Source organism: Pan paniscus, chromosome 9 (genome assembly GCF_029289425.2).
Source record: "Pan paniscus chromosome 9, NHGRI_mPanPan1-v2.0_pri, whole genome shotgun sequence".
NCBI classification, from domain to species: Eukaryota; Metazoa; Chordata; class Mammalia; order Primates; family Hominidae; genus Pan; species Pan paniscus.
In genome coordinates, this window is record NC_073258.2 from 88,759,106 (window position 1) to 88,777,238 (window position 18,133).

At 35.3% G+C, this 18,133-nt stretch overlaps 1 long non-coding RNA gene across 1 annotated transcript in view; it reads left to right on the top strand.

Moving 5' to 3' along the window:
• Positions 1 to 18,133, top strand: part of LOC134731202 (uncharacterized) — a 280,179-nt gene that overhangs the window by 180,357 nt on the left and 81,689 nt on the right. Inside the window, exon 2 of the long non-coding RNA XR_010113372.1 lies at positions 5,333 to 5,457. This is a non-coding gene — a long non-coding RNA (uncharacterized LOC134731202). The remainder of the gene's footprint in view (positions 1 to 5,332; positions 5,458 to 18,133) is intronic.

Below are 18,133 nucleotides of genomic sequence, written 5' to 3' on the forward strand. Positions count from 1 at the left end.
AGAATATTGCATGTGTCAGGTTATATCTCAGGGAGTATGTTGGTGCAACAGCAGATGGCCCCTAATCTTTATCTTTTCAGTCTTGGAAAGAAGGAAACAGAGAGGCATTTACATATACACTGAATAAATATTCACAATAAATTATTTGTTAGCCTTTGCAATAGAAAATATTCTCAATTTTATAGAAGAGAACTCGGAGTCTCAGAAAGTATGAATGAACAATGGAGTCAGTATTCCAAACCAGATTGATCTTCCTCGAGAATGAGGAGTTAAAGTAACTGAAAAGGAGAAAAGTAGGAAGGACAAGGATATCCAGAGCAGGGGGAGTGTGGGGCATAGGGGATCAGGGTGGGAAGACAGAGAATAAATGGCTTAGAGTTACTGATGTGCTTGCTAGAATTTTGAGGACAGAGTTAAGCAGCAAACAAATATCAAGATTTCTGGGCCTCTATATGTACATTAATTTGTGGCAAGTTCTCTGGCAAGCACTAATACTACTCCATGGGCAATATCTTTCCAATAGAGACTCTTCGGTACCATTGCTTTCCATGGCATTGCTTTATTCTTCATTCACTTCTCTTTGTAAACATGTTTATCAGGCACAAATAAGTCAATCCTACTTTGACTCTATTTTTACCTTTCTATCATAACTGAAATGAGCTGAATTCTATTATTGATTTTAGCTGCTTTCTGGAGTCTTGGCTCTGCCTCTGTGATGTATACTTATCGACAGAACTACCTTTTACCAAACCTGCTTTTCATTTTTTCTTGTCTCTGTTCATTCCATTTCAATAAATGTATATTGAACTCCTACCGTGTGCCATATAGTGGGCAAGGTGGTGGAACTTAAACTAATTGGGATAATAGGTAGTTATGGAAGCTCCTCTGATCCCCAAGCCAAAATATGAAGAGCTTATTTGTGCTCACAGAATGACTTCGACATGCCCAGAATGGAAGAGGGTCACAGCAAGGAGCATTCAACTGAACATAGAGAGTCAGGAAAGCTTCTGGCATGGGCTGGATTTTGCTGTGGCGACTTGGTCAAGTTGGAGGCTATGTTTTACCAAACACCTTTCCCTATAGAGTTCTAGGGTAGAGTTGGATAAATGAGAAACATGCAAAATATTTGGGAGGCAGAAGTAAATATGTGGCCATTGCCTTGGAAGGTATTTGAAATCAGTTATGATGATGGTTGAATGCAGACATGACTGGGTGGAGCCAACCTGTTCTTGCTCTTCTCTGGTTTGCATCCAGCTCAGCTTTCTGAATGCTGGTTGTCCAGATGAACAGAAATCCAGGCCCACTACCACATGCTTGGCAGCAGACCAGAAGATATTTTAGCTCTGTAGCGAATTGGGATAATACCTCTCAGGGTAAATTTTAGAGTTCAGTGGGCACCATAGTAGCCAAACAGTGATCCAAATTGTTATTTCATTTTTAAAGACTAACATTTTGTCTCCACGAGGCAGTTTTAATCTCAGTGTTTAGATCTTGGGGGACATTAGATACAAGACAGAAAAATTAAAATGCCATAAAGAAGGAAAGAATCCATTGTAATGGGAGAGTCTTCTAGGCAAAACTTAATCTAAAAGTCATTTAACCTTTAGCTAAAAACCAAATCTACTTTAGGATAGTCACAACGACTATTCATAGGCTTTTCTGGAAATTGTAGGTAGAAGACATTGGTGGAGCTTCCTGACATTCAAGAATTGGACTTTATGATTATCCCAAAATTGCACAGATGTGGGTAATAAATAACAATTGGGAGATTTGGTAATAACCAGAAAACTAGAACCATAATTGAAAGTCTGAAATTGAGAAAGACAGCCTCTGCATTTTATGACTATGAACACTTAATATTTAACTAGTGCTTACCCTGTATCAGATACTATTCTGTGTGTTTTAAATGTATCAATTAATCGAATTACCATGGACTCTTAACAGGTAAGTGAAATTTTTACGTTTATACCACAGATGAAGAAACTAAGATCCAGAGAGTTAAATCACTTGCCTCAACTCAGTGAGCTAGTAAACGGCAGAGATAAGATCCAAACCCAAGTCACCTGGCCCTAATCTGAGTGACACTATGTATTGTCTCACACTTTATGAAACAGAATACTTAAGAGTTATAAACAAAGATGCTGAAACCCTTCACAGTTGATATGTCAAGACTGATACATGGAAATGATCAGTCTCACATAGAATATCTTGAAATGTGGAACATTATGTGCTATAGCTTGGATATGAGTGTCCCTGAAAATCTCATGTTGGAGTTTGATCCCCAATGCTGGAGTTGAAGCCTAATGGGAGGTGTTTGGGTCATGGGGGCAAATCCTTCATGAATGACTTGATTCCATCTTTGAGGTAGTGAGTGAGTTCTCATTCTATTGGTTCCCACAAGAGCTGTTGTTAAAATGAGCCTGGCACCTCTTTCCTCTTTCTCTTGCTTCCTCTCTCACCATGTGATCTGTGCACATCAGCTCCTGTTCACCTTCCAGCATGAGTGGAAGCAGCCTGAAGCCCTCAACAGAAGCAGATGTTAGTGCTATGCTTCTTGTCAAGCCTGAAAAACCATGAGCCAATACACTTCTTTTCTTTATGAATTACCCAGCTTCAAGTATTCTTTTATAGCAACACAAATGGACTAAGACATTATGTGACAAAGAATGTGGCAACAGAAATGAAAATGAAAGAGTGATCCAGATCAGGGCTAAAATGATAAGGAGTGAGGGGGAGAGATAGAGAGAGAGAAAGAGAGAGAGAGAATGAGAATAAACAAATAAGGGATAATTTAATTTGGAGGATAGACACACAACTAGGCCATATACTCCTAGCACAGGATTTCCCTGCTACTCAGTAGATCCAACTGAGGAAGGATGCTAGTTGCTGGGGACATAATTGTTGGTACCATGCCCACATCCTCTCTTCTGGCTGGTGTACCATCCCAGCTGCTTTGAGTGTTGCCTCCTTCTCAGGAGAATTGCCTCCCACAAGACAGGAAGGCCTGTTTCATTCCTACCTTCTTCAGGTCCATATGCTGTCACCAATGTCTAACTGCCTAGACGGTAACAAAGGCCACTCCCTGGCCCAAAGGTGAAACCAAGACTGGAACTGTTTGTGCTCCAGAGATTCCCACAAAAAACAGACTGCCGTGACTTTCTAGCTGAGAACTTGCTCTTGATTCACTTTTTCCACTGCCTTATCCTGTTATCTTATTCTGGTATTAGAATCTAGGGAGCAAAACCATAAAACAAACCATTTTAAATGTCACTATCATCATCACTTATATTTTTGTGGCAAACTGTCCTTTACTGCTGTCTGCTGAATGATCATCTGCTCTCTCATCAACCAAATCACAAGGTCAGCTATTACTTTTCAGATGACTTATTATACTCCAGGCACTGGGATAAGCGTTTAACATCTATCTCATTTAATCTTCCTAACACTCATGTGGTGAGTATTATTATCCTAAACTTAAATATTAGAAAACTGAGATTCAGAGAAATTAAATGAGCACTCATAGTTTCTTGGTCAGTATTCCTTGAGAGCCTGAATAAGAACCCAGCTCACTCACCCCAAATTACTGCTCTGCTTACTCTACTATAGTGCATCTGTATCCTGTAAACAGGTCTGCATTAACACAAGTATCAAATCATTTTGGAAAATGCAATAATTTTATAGTTATTGGATAAATCACAGCAGCAGGTGGAGTGCTATTGTTGAAAAAGTATATTTTAGGTCTGTAGTCCTCGTTTTTACTATATTCAAGTATTTGTGAAGTTTTGAACTGAAAAAAATAACTTTAGGGTTCTTTCAAGAGTATCCCAATAATAACATTGTAATTGTTTGTTTGTATTCCCTTATGTTTTCTTCAGTTGGAGACATCCCATCTACACAACACAGCCCAAATGATCAGCTGCATTCCTGCAGAGCCATCTCTTCAGTATATATAAATGAAGGAGATGAGCAGTATTATTTTATTACCACATTCACAAAAGGGTATGCCTGTTGCCAATCAAAGCAACTCAACTAAGCTAACACTTATAAAAGTTCTATAGATATGTTAAAAGTCAGAAAATTATAAAATTCATTATAATGTGTCTAATTTATAAAACCCATTATAACTCTTACAATAAAATAAATTATATTCATACTTATGCCTAAATTATGTAATATTGTTCATCTTAATATTACCTGTAGAATAGAAGTCTGGAAACATATAAGACGTTTTTAAAATTAATACTATTTAGTTTAGTCATAATATTATCTAGCCTTTTAAAGTAAATAGTTGGGACTGATTTTATTATTCACATGCTCACAAAAAATCTTTTTTGTGAGCACCTCATTAAAGAGAAAATATTTTTGTGGGGCTGTTTACTGTACTTCCTTTCAAAAGCTTTCTGTGAAAATATCTGTATATGCCCACAATGTCAGACACACAGATATCATCCACTGTGAATCATCGTGAAAATGGCTCAGAATCACTGGAACAGACTTAAACAAAACTAATATAGGTCTTATGTTTGTGATGCAGATATTCATGTCCATTTTCATTCTTAATTCAAATTTTAAGAAATTCTTTTTGTCAAATAAAAAAAAATCATTTCAGAGTCTACACACATTTGTCATCAGGGGTCCGTGACTTTTCCTTACTGTGGCCTTTGGCTTTTCTTGCCATACTGAATTTGTTTCTTTATTCTTGCTTTTAGTTTGGTGTTTCTAAGCTAAGATAGCTCCTATTTGTATTATCAACTAATGTGTGACATTAAGAAGATGCCCACATAAATTGGAGCAGGAAAGTGATAACTCAAGCAAGGATAGAACACAATTGCTTCTGTCCTCTGCCCAAGCGAGTTTTTAATAGAAATAGACTTATATTCTGGGATTGGAAGAGGAAAGAGGGGGTTGAAAGTGACAACCTTATCATCATATGGGACTTAGTCTGGTGTTTGTGTATGGAATAACTATCATTGTATATTTGTGCGTATGAAAACCATATTTTTTCATTTGCAATGCAATTATTTAATCCTGCATCTTATGCAATTGAATTTTTTATATCACACATAGCATTATGTTGTGTTTTAGTATGTCACGCAAAATGTTAAAATATTTTTATAGCCATATTTTATGTACAAACTATTCCATTTGTTTCAAACTTTAATCTGGATGCAAACACTGGGTTTAATATGTAATATGTAAAAATTAAAGCAAACAAATTTTAGAAAAATTATTTTTATGTTTAGTTGATTTCACCTGAGGGTCTAAACATGATTCAAGTTTGTTGTTAGTCTGTTTGTCAAAGCATGTCATTGTATATTCTGATTGCCTCCAGGACAAGCTGTGAAACGCCTAGATTCCAGAGCAACAGACTGTGTGATCCATTCCCAACAACCCCTCCCTACCGTCTGCCACCAGTTCCCTTAAAGCAGGAATCAGAGCTAGACTGACTCAACTAAGGTAAGAAGTGAGGCTTCATGTGAAAAAGACTACAGCTACAAAACAAATTCTCAAATATATGTAACGTGCTAAGATTTTGAACTTGACCCAGAAGTTTGTGGTGTACACACAAATAGAAATAACATGCACACAGTCATATAGCTATGTTTAAAATTCTTTTTAGTGCTTTCCAATTAAAAGCATAAATTAGTCCATAAAAAGCTTGCATATTTTAAAGTATAATTTTATAAAAATATAAATATAGAAAAGTAGTGTGTCATAAGTATGTAGATAAATGATTTTCCACAAAATATAATGGAACATTATCAATATCCTGGAAAAATGCTTTATTCTCTCTCCTAGCTACTACATTTTCCCTGTGGCTAACAAATATTCTAACTGCTAACACCATGAATTAGGGTTGACTGTTTTTGAAATTTATATAAGTAGAAACATATAATATATGCTGCATTTTTGTTGCCTAACATTTTGTGAATTTTTTCTATGACTTCTGTGTAGCAATGGTTTACCTATTTTCATTACATTCCATTGAATGAACATACCCCATATTAACCATTCTATTACTGATACTGATTATTGTTTCCGCCGTTGACTATTACAAATAATGCTACCTGTATTTTAGTGAATATATGTACATATTTTTGTTGGATATATATACATCAAAGAACAGAACTCCAGAGTCATAGGCTCAGCTTTATAATATAGTGCTTAATACTTTATCAAATTGGTTGTATGAATTTACATTTCTACCAACAGTATCTGAGAGTTCTATTTACCTGCTGTCTTCACTGACACTTGTTTGTCATTCATTTTTGCCATTCTGGTGTGCATTTAGTAGTAAGCCATTGAATACCTTATCATATGCATATTGGCCACTGAAATATCCTTTTCCGTCTCCCATGAAGAGACTATTCAGCTTTTTGTCCATTTTTAAATTGGATTTTTTCCTATAGACTATATTTTTAGAGCAATTTTAGGTACACAACAATTGAGTGGAAAGTATGAATAGTTCCCATATGCTTCCTCATCTCACATACGCACAGCCTCCCCCACCATCAACATCCTGCACCTGGGTAGTACATTTGTTACAACTGACACCAACACTGACATGTCATTATAAATTAAAGTCCAAAGTTTACATTAGCGTTCACTCTTAATTTACGTTCTGTGGGTTTTGACAAATGTGTAGTGATATATATCCACTATTATGGTATCAGAAAAGTTTCACTGCCCTAAAAATCCCCTGTGCTATACCTATTCATTCCTCCCTGCCCTCTAACCCTGGAAATCACTGATTACTGTCTCCATAGTTTTGCCTTTTCTAGGATATCATATGGTTGGAATCTTTTATTTCATTTTACTTAATAGTATTTAGCCTTTTCAGATTTGCTTCTTTCATTTAGTAATATGCATTTAAGGTTGTTTCACAACTCTTTGTGGTTTGATAGCTCAGAACTTTTAATGCTGGATAATATTCTGTTGCATGAATGTGTCCCAGATTATTTATCCATTCACCCTCTAAAGGATGTATTGTTTACTTCCAAGTTTTGGCAATTATGAATGAGGCTGCTATAAACATTTATGTGTGGCTTGTGTATGGATGTAAGTTTTCAACTCATTTCCACAAATAATTTGAACACAATTACTGAATCGCATAGTAAAAATATGATTAGTTTTGTAAGAACCTCCAGATTGTCTTCCATCATAGTTGTGCAACTTTGCATTCCCACAAAAAATGAGAGTTCCTGTTCCTCCACATTCTCATTAGCACCTGGTGTCAGTGTTTTCAATTTTTGACAGTCTAACAGGTACGTAATAATATCTGATGGTTGTGTCAATTTGCAATCCCTTAGTAATATATGATGTTGAGCATCTTTTCATATGCTTACTTGTTATCTGTATATCTTCTTTGATAAGGTATCTATTCAGATATTTTACCCAGTTTTAATATTTGTTTTCTTATTATTGGGTTAAAACTTAAGGCTTCTTTGCATATTTTGGATAACAGTCCTTCATCAAATATGTCTTTCGCAAATATTTTCTTTCAGTCTCTGGCTTGTTTTCTCATTCTCTTGACAGTATTTTTTGCAGAGCAGAAGTTGTTATTATTTAGTGATGAGGTTCAACTTATCAATGATTTCATTCATGGATTATGACACTGGTGTTGTATCTAAAAAGTAATCACCAAACCCAACCCAAAGTCATCTAGATTTTCTCCTATGTTATGTTCTGGGAGTTTCATAACTTTGCATTTACATTTAAGACTATAATCCATTTTGAATTAATTTTCTGCAGTGGGAATAAAGTCTGTGTCTAGATTTTGTTTTGCATGAGGACATCCAGTTGTCCCGGCACCATTTATGGAAAAAAATATCCTTTTTCCATTGAATTGTTTTTGCTTCTTTGTCGAAGATCAGTTGACTCAATTTGTATTATATTTCTTTCTTAACTCTCTGTTATAAATTTGATTTAAAATTGGATATGTTTACTTTTCTTTCTTATTGATTTGCCAGTGTATAGGGGTGTGTGTGTGTGTGTATATATGTGTGTGTGTATATATATATGTATATGTGTGTGTGTATATATATATATATATTCTGCATAATAATTCTTTGTCAGGTCTACATATGGCAGATATCTCAATCTGTGGTTTCCCTTTTTATTTTCTTTGTGTTACTTTTTGATGAACAGAAGTTACAAATATGATTAAGTCCAATTTGACAATATTCTTTATGTTAATGCTTCTTGGTCCTGTTAAATGAATCTTTCCCTACTCCTTGTTCATAGAGAAATTTTTCTATGTTTACTTCTATTTTTTCACCATTTACATTATGATCTATGACCCATCTAGAATTAATTATTGCATATTGTTCATATTGTGTGAAGTACCATTGTTTCACTTATTAAAATACTGATATCAACAACAAAGGAAACAACAAAGTGAAGAGAAAATCACAGAATGGGAGAAAATATTTGCAAGCCATACATCTGATAATACCCCAAATATATAAAGCACCGAAACAATTCAGTATCAAGAAAACAAATAACTCAATTAAAAAATGGGCAAAGGACCTGAACAGATACCTTTTAAAGACATAGAAATGGCTTACAGGAAGGGGAACATCACACACCGGGGCCTGTCGTGGGGTGGGGGGAGAGGGGAGGGATAGCATTAGGAGGTATACCTAATGTAAATGACGAGTTAATGGGTGCAGCACACCAACATGGCATATGTATACATATGTAACAAACCTGCACGTTGTGCACATGTACCCTAGAACTTAAAGTATAATAAAATATATATATATATAAAATAATAAAATAAAATAAATTTAAAAATGCTCAGCATCCATAATCGTTAGGGAAATGCAAATTAAATCCACAAAGAGATATCACCTTACATCTGTTAAAAATACCTTTTATCAAAAAGATAAAAGATAAGCATTAGTGAAGATGAGGAGAAAAGGGGGAACCCTTGCAGGTTGCTGGTGGGAATGTAAATTAGTACAACCATTGTGGGAAATGGTATGGGGGTTCCTCAAAAAATTAAAAATAGAACTACCATATGGTCCAGTCATCCCACTTCTGGGTATATATTCAAAGGAGTTGAAATCAATATGTTGAAGGGATACTTATACTGCCATACTCATTTCAGCATTATTCACAATAACCAAGATATGGATCTGTTGTTGATCAAAGATTACAAAGTTTCAGATAGACAGGAGGAATAATCTTTTAGATCTTGTGCACTGTAGGGTGACTCTAGTCAATAATAATGTATATTTTAAAATAATTCAGAGAGTAAATTTTAAATGTCTTAGAATAAAAAATGATAGGTAAGTTAAGTGGTGGATTGGTTAATTAGCTTGATTCAATCATTCCACATTATATACATATATACAATATATAAAACATTATATTGCAGTCCACAAATGTATGCAATTATGATTTATCAATTAAAAATAAAATTAATTATAAGTAAAGCTGAGAAAAATAAAATAAAATATTGATATCCAATCAACCAAACACCATTTATTGAAAAAAATATTTTCTCCATTGCACTTTAATGTCATAAATAAAGAGACTGTAGATGTTGATTATTTATCTTTGGTATGTCCATACACATTTTAGATTTAGGGTATCAATTCACCCAAAATTGCTACTGGAGTTTTGATTCAGACTTAGTGAAATCTATAGGTCAATTGGGGATAATTTATATCTTTGTAGTACTGAGTATTATAGTTGATGAATATAGCATTTTTCGTTATATTTTCTTAAATTTTTCTAGTAATTTAATAATTTTCATTGCAGTTTTAAGTTTTAATTTCCTTAGTTAGATTTTTTCTCTAGAAATGTAATGTTTTTGATATTATCTTAAGCATTAGCTCAATAACATTTTATTTTTAAAATTTTTGTTGTTGGCTATAGTAGTACAGTACAGTTGATTTTTTGCATATTGACCTTCTATTCAACAACCTTGCTAAAATTTACAGATTAGTTCTAATAATTTGTGGATTCTTTTAGATGTTCTATATCTACAATCCTGTTATTTGTGAATTATAACAGATTTTACTTTTTCCTCCCCATTCTTTACATTTATTTTCTATATTGCTTTTGCCAAGGTCTTCAATACACTGTTGAATAGTGATATCAGGAATCTTTGTCTTTATCCAGCCAAGTGATGAAGTTAAGAATTGAACTTAGGAAGTTTGTCTCCAAACTCTACGTTTAATTATTACTCTATAATTTCCTCTAATATTTCAATATAGATCTCTGGGGATAGAATTAGAAACTGCCGTGAAAACATGCTGCTAAGATCTCTAGCTGCAGGTAGCAGAATTGAGTGATGATCTTAGCTGATGCCCTTCTGATCAACTACCACATTCATGCCAATGACTGAACAAAGTGGGTGTAATCTAGAGATAGAAACCTTCTCTAGTGGGTATCTGGGCATGATGATGACTCCTTACCAGCAATTTTTCTACCATAGTCCTTTTTCCTTCTCTTCTTTCACAGATGTTAGACAAGTGTCATGGTCCAAAAGCTCTCTCTATCTCCTCTTTCTTTCTCCCCCAATAAATTTTTGTATATCTAGTTCTGTCTTGGCTTCTCCTCAGCAAATCCAAACTAACACAGCTTTGAAAGAGTAACAAATATTAATTCTCACCTAATAAAAATGTTAGAATGAAGGGATTATGAAGACAGGAGACTTTAGAAAGCTTCTAGGACTTTGGAGTTGGTGGGAGCCTAGTTTGAGTCTATGTCTCTTCTTGATAGGTGGTTTCTTTAGGGCTCATGCACATCTTTGACTTTCCATTGTCTTTAAGTTTGAAAATTTTTTCTTAGAAGTCACTCTGGATTATGAAATTCTAGTGAGGCCTGTATGAGACTACTCTTCAAACAAGACTTTGGTGAAAGAGAGAAGGAAACGGTGTTCTTCCATGCTATTTAGACCTGCTCACCTGGTAGCAGATGAGCAGTGATACCGGGCACAATTTTCTCCTTTGCCATTCAGCTGAAGTGTTCTTATAGTATCTCTCAGGAAATTAAACACATAATATAGTTTCAGTAGAGAATCCCAAAACAGCAAATGGGCTTTAGAAGAAATCTTAAATCAACTGTGAAATCAATGTGCATTTTCACCATCAACAAAAGTGAAATACTCATCAACAGTAAATATCATGAGAATATTCATGAGTGGTCTTGTGTATAAAGAGTATAAACAGGACAGATAGGTGTCATCTTTTTATACCTAAGGAAAACAGTATCATGCATGGAAGTACCATAAGTGCTGAGGACCTCCTCCATGGAACCAGGACCTCTTTATACACTGCTTCTTTTGCACTGATTCTGTAAAGCCATAGTGGAAAGGGCCTAGAATTTGGAAAGTACATAAAATTGTTTGAATCCTAGCTTATTTATGTTCTGATGGGTGTCATTAAGTGTCATTAACAAGATACTTACTTTTCTGGGACCCAATTTTCTCATCTGAAATATGGGAATAATAAAGTATACATTGCAGAATTATTGTGAGGAATAAAGGAAAATTATTTCTATTAGTTGATGCCAAGTAACTATGAATTTCCTCCCTCCCCCCACACCCATGCTATCTCCTTTTTTTGCTAATTCTGACTGCTGTTCATCCATGGAATATGCCCTCTATCATCCTTCCAACATATCCAGAATCCAATTTTCTTTCCTTTGTGTCCTGTATCCAATCTATTACAAAATTATTCATATTCAGCCTCCACCATGACTGTTGACTGTGTCTATCTTCCTCTTAGTAATGGTGCCTCCATAGTTATGCCCACCTTACATTTCATCCCCAGGTATAACACTAGCCCTCCTAGCTATTGTTTCTTTTTCCAGTCTCTGTCCCCTTAATTGAATGGTCTCCACTTGGTTACTAAAGCAGTATCATTTTCATGGCTGAAATTCTCATTTAAGCCCACTTTACTATCTGGTTTTCTACAATAGCCATCAAATCAATCCCTCCTTGTGTTACATAATTGCCAGATTCCCCACTTGCCTTATCTTCTTGTAGAGTGCATGACTAATTTATATTATAATAGCTTCATACCATGGTGTCTTCTCTGTTTTAGGCACTAAGCGTGCCTGACTTATCCTTGTAACATGATGCAAATAAGTATTAATATTCCTATTTTGTATGTAGGGAAACTGAGCCTTGAGCCAGAGAGAATTTAAATTATCTACAGTCTCACAACTGAAAATGTTGGTGGGGCTAGGATCAGAACTCATTTTGCCTAACTGTAAAATCTATGCTTTGACCATTTACTGCTTTTTTAAAAAATTGCTCTTTTATCTTGGATGCCTAATATGTGCTAAACATATATATATACACACACATATATATACACACACATCTATCTATCTATCTATCTATCTATCTATCTATCTATCTATCTATCTGTCTGTCTGTCTGTCTGTCTATCTATCTATCTATCATCTGTCTACCTATCGAGAGAGAATTAAATGAACTCAGTATTTTACTTGTGAACACCCTGGTTATGCAGCTCAGAAAACAGCAGAGGGCAGTGCAAGAGCTTCACAACATTAAATGAAAGTAGACAATAAAATGCTATAAAACTGCAAAATAAAGAGGGAGTGTTCTATGGTTTCTGGAAGAATTCATCCCAAGGCAATGTTGAGAATGTCGGAGGATGTTTTTATCAAAGCTACTCCCAGTTTTAAAAAAGCAATTTCCATTGCTGACAGTGAGGCTGTGCTAAAAATTGCATTTCCCCTCCCTAGTTTCAGCTTCTCTTTATTTCATGTAATACCACATATGGGTAAGCAAATCATAGCTTTTAAAGCCAGCTGTGTGCCACTTACATCTGCAAAAGCAATGTGCTCACCAGGTGAATTTCTTGCTCAATCCACCTCTTTAATTCATCCTGTGGAGAGAAAAATGTGACTTTGGCTCAAGGATGAAATTTTTATCCTACCTCATTATACCATTCTTATGCATTCTGTTATTTCCATGTTATCACAGTGGAAAATATCCAAGTTAAGTACTCTATCCTAGCTGGCTTCTCTAATTTTCAGAGCAATTACTGATTTTTTTTTTTTTTTTGCCTCAGTGGAAAATATGTATTGCCTAGGAATTTGAATTCTGACAGAAATGTTGAGGAGAGGGGTAAATCATATTAAAGCTAGGCAACACTCTAGTCGTTTGCTTTGCTTTTTCATTGTGGAAATATAATTACTTTTATATTAGGCATATCATAAATATAAATTTCATTGTTTACCAATTCCTACATCAATTACCAAAACAATAAATGGCTTAAGTTGAGCATAAAAATTTTCATTTACATGGATACGGACTGTATACACTCAAAATATTTTCTTATGTGTTTATATGAATATGTAACCACATTGCGAGAACATGATTCATCTTAGCACCAGGCATAAGGGACAAATTTGGAAGGGACCGCCTACTTTTCAACATGTGGGGGATGGGGGTGGGGAGAGTATTCCAGTAAGTGAGAAGATATTTTTTTTTCAGTTGGGACTATGAAAAGACAACAACAACAAAAATATTTAAAAAGGCAAGACCCACCCTCTGGAATGGGATCTCTGAGCTTTACTCTAAGAGCTTATGCAGTGGACTAGGGTTGTGGAGTGGTTCTGCTGTCACCTCTGGTTTTTCTTCCCTAGGAATCTAGTGAGAACCTCTGTGTGCTCATGGAGCAACCTCTATGCTCATCTCATGTGGGCTTTCTTCTGGAGATTTTACATTCTTTTCATTCTACATTATCTAATCTGGGGTAAAACTACCAGTTCTTGTTTTAGTAACTTTCATGAACAACGTTAATCATTGCTTATTCAGGTACTTAAAGTGCATTAATTATTGTGAGACCTTGAGCGAGTGGCTGTTTTAACCGTAAACAACAACAGTAATAGTATCTCCTCACTTTGTAAAGAAATAAATGCAATAATATCTATAAAGTACCTAATACTCAAAATATTAGTAATTATATTTCAAATATTATTATAGATCTCCTATAATATGCTGTACTTTATCAAAGCACTCATCTTCATTTAATGGTTCATTTGTCCTCCTGTCTAGACTGTAAGTTCTAAGAGACTGAGAATAGCGGTACATAGTAATAAGTTCAGATATAAAATGAATGAATGAATGAATATCTGATTCTTAGATATTTATTGAGGGATTTCCATAGATTATTTTGCTTCCTATCCGTATTTTCTATACTTGTTGACTATTACTAGAAATACTATTTTTTTTTTATTTTAAACCTAATGTTGAAAGTGTAACATTGAGACAATGCCATGTGTTCACCAAACCGCTTCATTTTCTTTCTTGGCATACAAAATGACTATGTTTTGTAGCCCTCTTACAACTCAGTGAGACTCTGCAAATGGAATATGGTTGGAAATAATGTATATCCCTTTGAGTCCTGGCCACAACATGCTCCAGATATCTTTCCTGCTCTTCTATCACAATTTTAAAGCCTTGAAAACAAAAAGTTCAAGATGGTAGAGCCACAGTATGGTAACAGCCTAGATCTCCAAGTTACAGCTTATAGAAGAGCCACTCTCAAAGGACAGTAATATGAAAAAGAAATCACATTGTGCTATGTTACTGAAATTGTAGGGTTTGTTTTTTTGCCACATTCAGCCTAGAATACACTGACTAATACACTGTTTCCAGTTGAGGCAGTTTATATTCAGTTTTGGGGAGAAGAGTCACTTTGTATTTTCAGTGAGAACAGAAAGAATACATAGGGTCCCACAACATTGCTTTTTCTACATTATACACTTGAAAAAGTACCTTCCAAGATAATAGTTCAAAAGAAACTACTTTTCTGTTTAATCATTTAATGGCCAATATTATTCACTCAGTCAATTATTAATTCATTTATTCATTTATTCCACAAATAGTTAATGAGTGGGGCCTATAAATGGCATTGGGCATAGAGAGGTGACAAGGACAAGCCCTTTACTTCATGAACTATATTCACATGTGGAATAGATATTACAGAACTTTAAAAATAAATTTGTAATTAAGTATCAACTAGTGCTGAGTGCTATGGTGAAAAATAAAGAAGGTACTTTGTTTTGTTTTAGCAACAGGGTCTTGCTCTGTCACCCAGGCTGAAGTGAAGTGGCGTGATCATAACCCACTGTAGCCTTGAGCTCCTGGGCTCAAGCAATCCTCCCACCTTGGACTCTCAAATTGCTGGGATTAAGTCATGAGACATCATGCCCAGACTGCTTTGCTTTGTTGTAATAGCATCTCCAGTGCCTAACAGCACCTGGCACATAGAAGATACTAAAGAGAATGGAATAACGTAGGTTGTTTGGATAATACACTGCCCCTGCTGCCCTCATGTTCAGAGCCCAGGATATTTGTTGATTCATGTTTTATCCGTGGGTTATTGACTTAAAAGAAAGATTCTAGATTAGGCACTAGGGTATTGAATGCCTATCCAATTGTTAATAAAGCAGTTCTGACTCTTCCTTTGTCTTCTCTTTTCTTTCTACTTTTATTTTTTATTAGGTTCACATGATTTTAATTTTTACCCATATCTTCTGGGTATGAACTCATAAATGTGGAGACTGCATCATGTCACATAGTGATCTGTTATTTTCTCTACATTCATTTGTTATTCTCAGTGTTTCATTATTATAAAACTAATGTATTATTTGCCACACTACACTAGTCTGTGAGTAAGCATAGGACTGTAATGACAATATGATCTTTCTCTAGTTCCAGCTACTTAAGATTATTATGGGTTTGTCTAATATGAGCTTCATAATTTAGTTCTTTTTAGCCACTAAGTGTTTTTTTTCTCAGGTTTCCCTCACTTTCTGCTTTGGCTTTATAGTCACATTCTTATACCTTCAAAACCAAAAGTTAGAGCCATATTCTTTATCCTGCTAAAAGCACAACAGAAAAACCTGTGAACCATGTTGCTGGCCATGCCTCAGTGTCCATGCCAAGACCACTGATGCTCAATGAGCAAAGGGCTGGTTGGTGTCTGGCAGAGAGTCCTGTATTCAGTAGTAACCAGTGCCATTCTTCCTTTCCTGCTACAGTTATACATTGTCCTTGATGCAAATTAATGCCACTCTAATCTCCCCCTTTAGCACAGTTATTGTCAGAAGCTTCCTTAGCTCCTTACCGGTCCCCCAAACTATCCCAGACCAACCTGAAATTTAAAAATATCCTTGGTTTTCTAATAGAATTTTATATTTTGTGGGGATAAAACTCCTCATTCTTATATCCTTGATTGCTTCTGGCCCAGATTTGGCCACATTAATAGGCCCATCATTAGCAAAATAAGTTCTTTCTATGCTTTTGCATAGAGGGGTGTTAATTCAAGGTTGGCTTTTGGCAAATGTGAATCTAGCATATTGCCTATAAATTTGTATATAAGGCTAAGTAGTGGTTCTAAACTTTGGTGTATATCAGAAGCCCCTAAAGGGCTTTAAAGAAATGCAAATATCTGCGCCCCATCAGTTCTTATACTTGACAATCTCTATGATATAGAGAACCTATATTTTCATTTCTCCTCAGATGATTCTAGGACTATCAATCTGCAGATTGTTTGAGAACCACTCTAGTAGGTAATGTAATATTCAATTTTATCTACCAATTTTTATGAATCATTTGCTTCCTGCTAGACACTGTGTTAAATAATGTGGATACAAACTGAATAAGTTAGTTCCTGTCCTCAAAATATAATAGGGAGTGATGTCTGACATGTAAAGAAACAATTAGAATAGGGTGTGATAATGAAACAAGCAGTCTCTATAGCTACACTCATTTTGGTCTCTCTGCCATTGTCACTTTTTGTTGTCGGCAGTAAAATTTTGGCATTAGAAACCATTCCCATGGAAACTGAGGTAACCTATTTTCTTAAGGAGAATTTCAGTTATTTTTCAGGAAATGGCTTATGAGGCATGGTCTTTGTGAGCTTTCTCCTCTCTCCCCAAGAAAAAAAAATAAGTTTGGCTGAGATTAAAATAGAATGTACTATGTTTTCCCCATTTTTATTGCTCTAAAAGACAGCTCTGAGTTCCAACACAGCTATGTTGCAGAGGATTCATTGAATTTTCACTGATTTATTTTTACATTTTTTTAGTCCTGTATGTTACTTGTGATTGTGGTTGACAAGGCTTGGTGGAATCAGCCTAGCTAAAGTATAGAAATACTCTGTAGATTTTTCTCTGGTTACTGCAGGAGGTCACTGTTGACAGCACATGCCACGCAGAGCAAATTTGATTTGCATCATCAACTCTAGATCACTTGATATTTCTCCAAATAAACCTCCATCCATCACCACTACAGCAAGCCAACTGTTGCCTTGGAAATTTTCTGTTAAACCAAGGAATTGGCTCACAGAATCCTTGATAAGGGAAATAGCAGAAGGAGGTGAATATGGACATAGGCTTGAGAATTATAGGACTTCAGTTCAAACCTCACCTTTGAAATTTCCCAGCTAGGTCACCTTACCAAATTCATTGCGCTGAGCCATAGTTTCTTTATCTGCAAAATGCAGATAAGAATCTCTACATAATGGTGTTGTTGAGAAAATGAAGTAATGCATGAAAAGCATTATAAATGGCAGCCAGTTGTGTATTTGGATAATACACAAATCATCTGCAAAAGATGGGACCTGTGAATATGTTGCCTTACATGGCAAAGGGAACTTTGCAGAAGTGATTAAAATTAAGGACCTTGAGATGAGAAAGAGTCGCCTGGATTTTCTAGGTGTGCCCAACTTAATCACTTGTATTCTTAACAACAGAGACCCTTTCCAGGTTATGAAGAGAGGTGTGCCAATGGAAGACAGGTCAGAGACATGCATTGTTGCTGGCTTTGAAACTAGTAGAAGGTGTCATGACCTAAGAAATGTAGATGGCTTACAGAAGCTGAAAAAGTCAAGAGAACTGTTTCTTTCTTAGATCTTCCAGAAAAGAACTCTTCATTTTAAAGAACTGACACCTTAATTTCAGACCAGTGAAACTCATTTTAGACTTCTAATATTCCAAGCTGTAGGATAATAATTTTATGTTGTTTTAAGCCACTGAGTGTGTGGTGATCGGTTATGGCAGAAATAGAAAACTCATACGCTACTCTTATTATTAAGCATGCAGGCCACACTTGAAAAAGGAATGCTTTACTCTC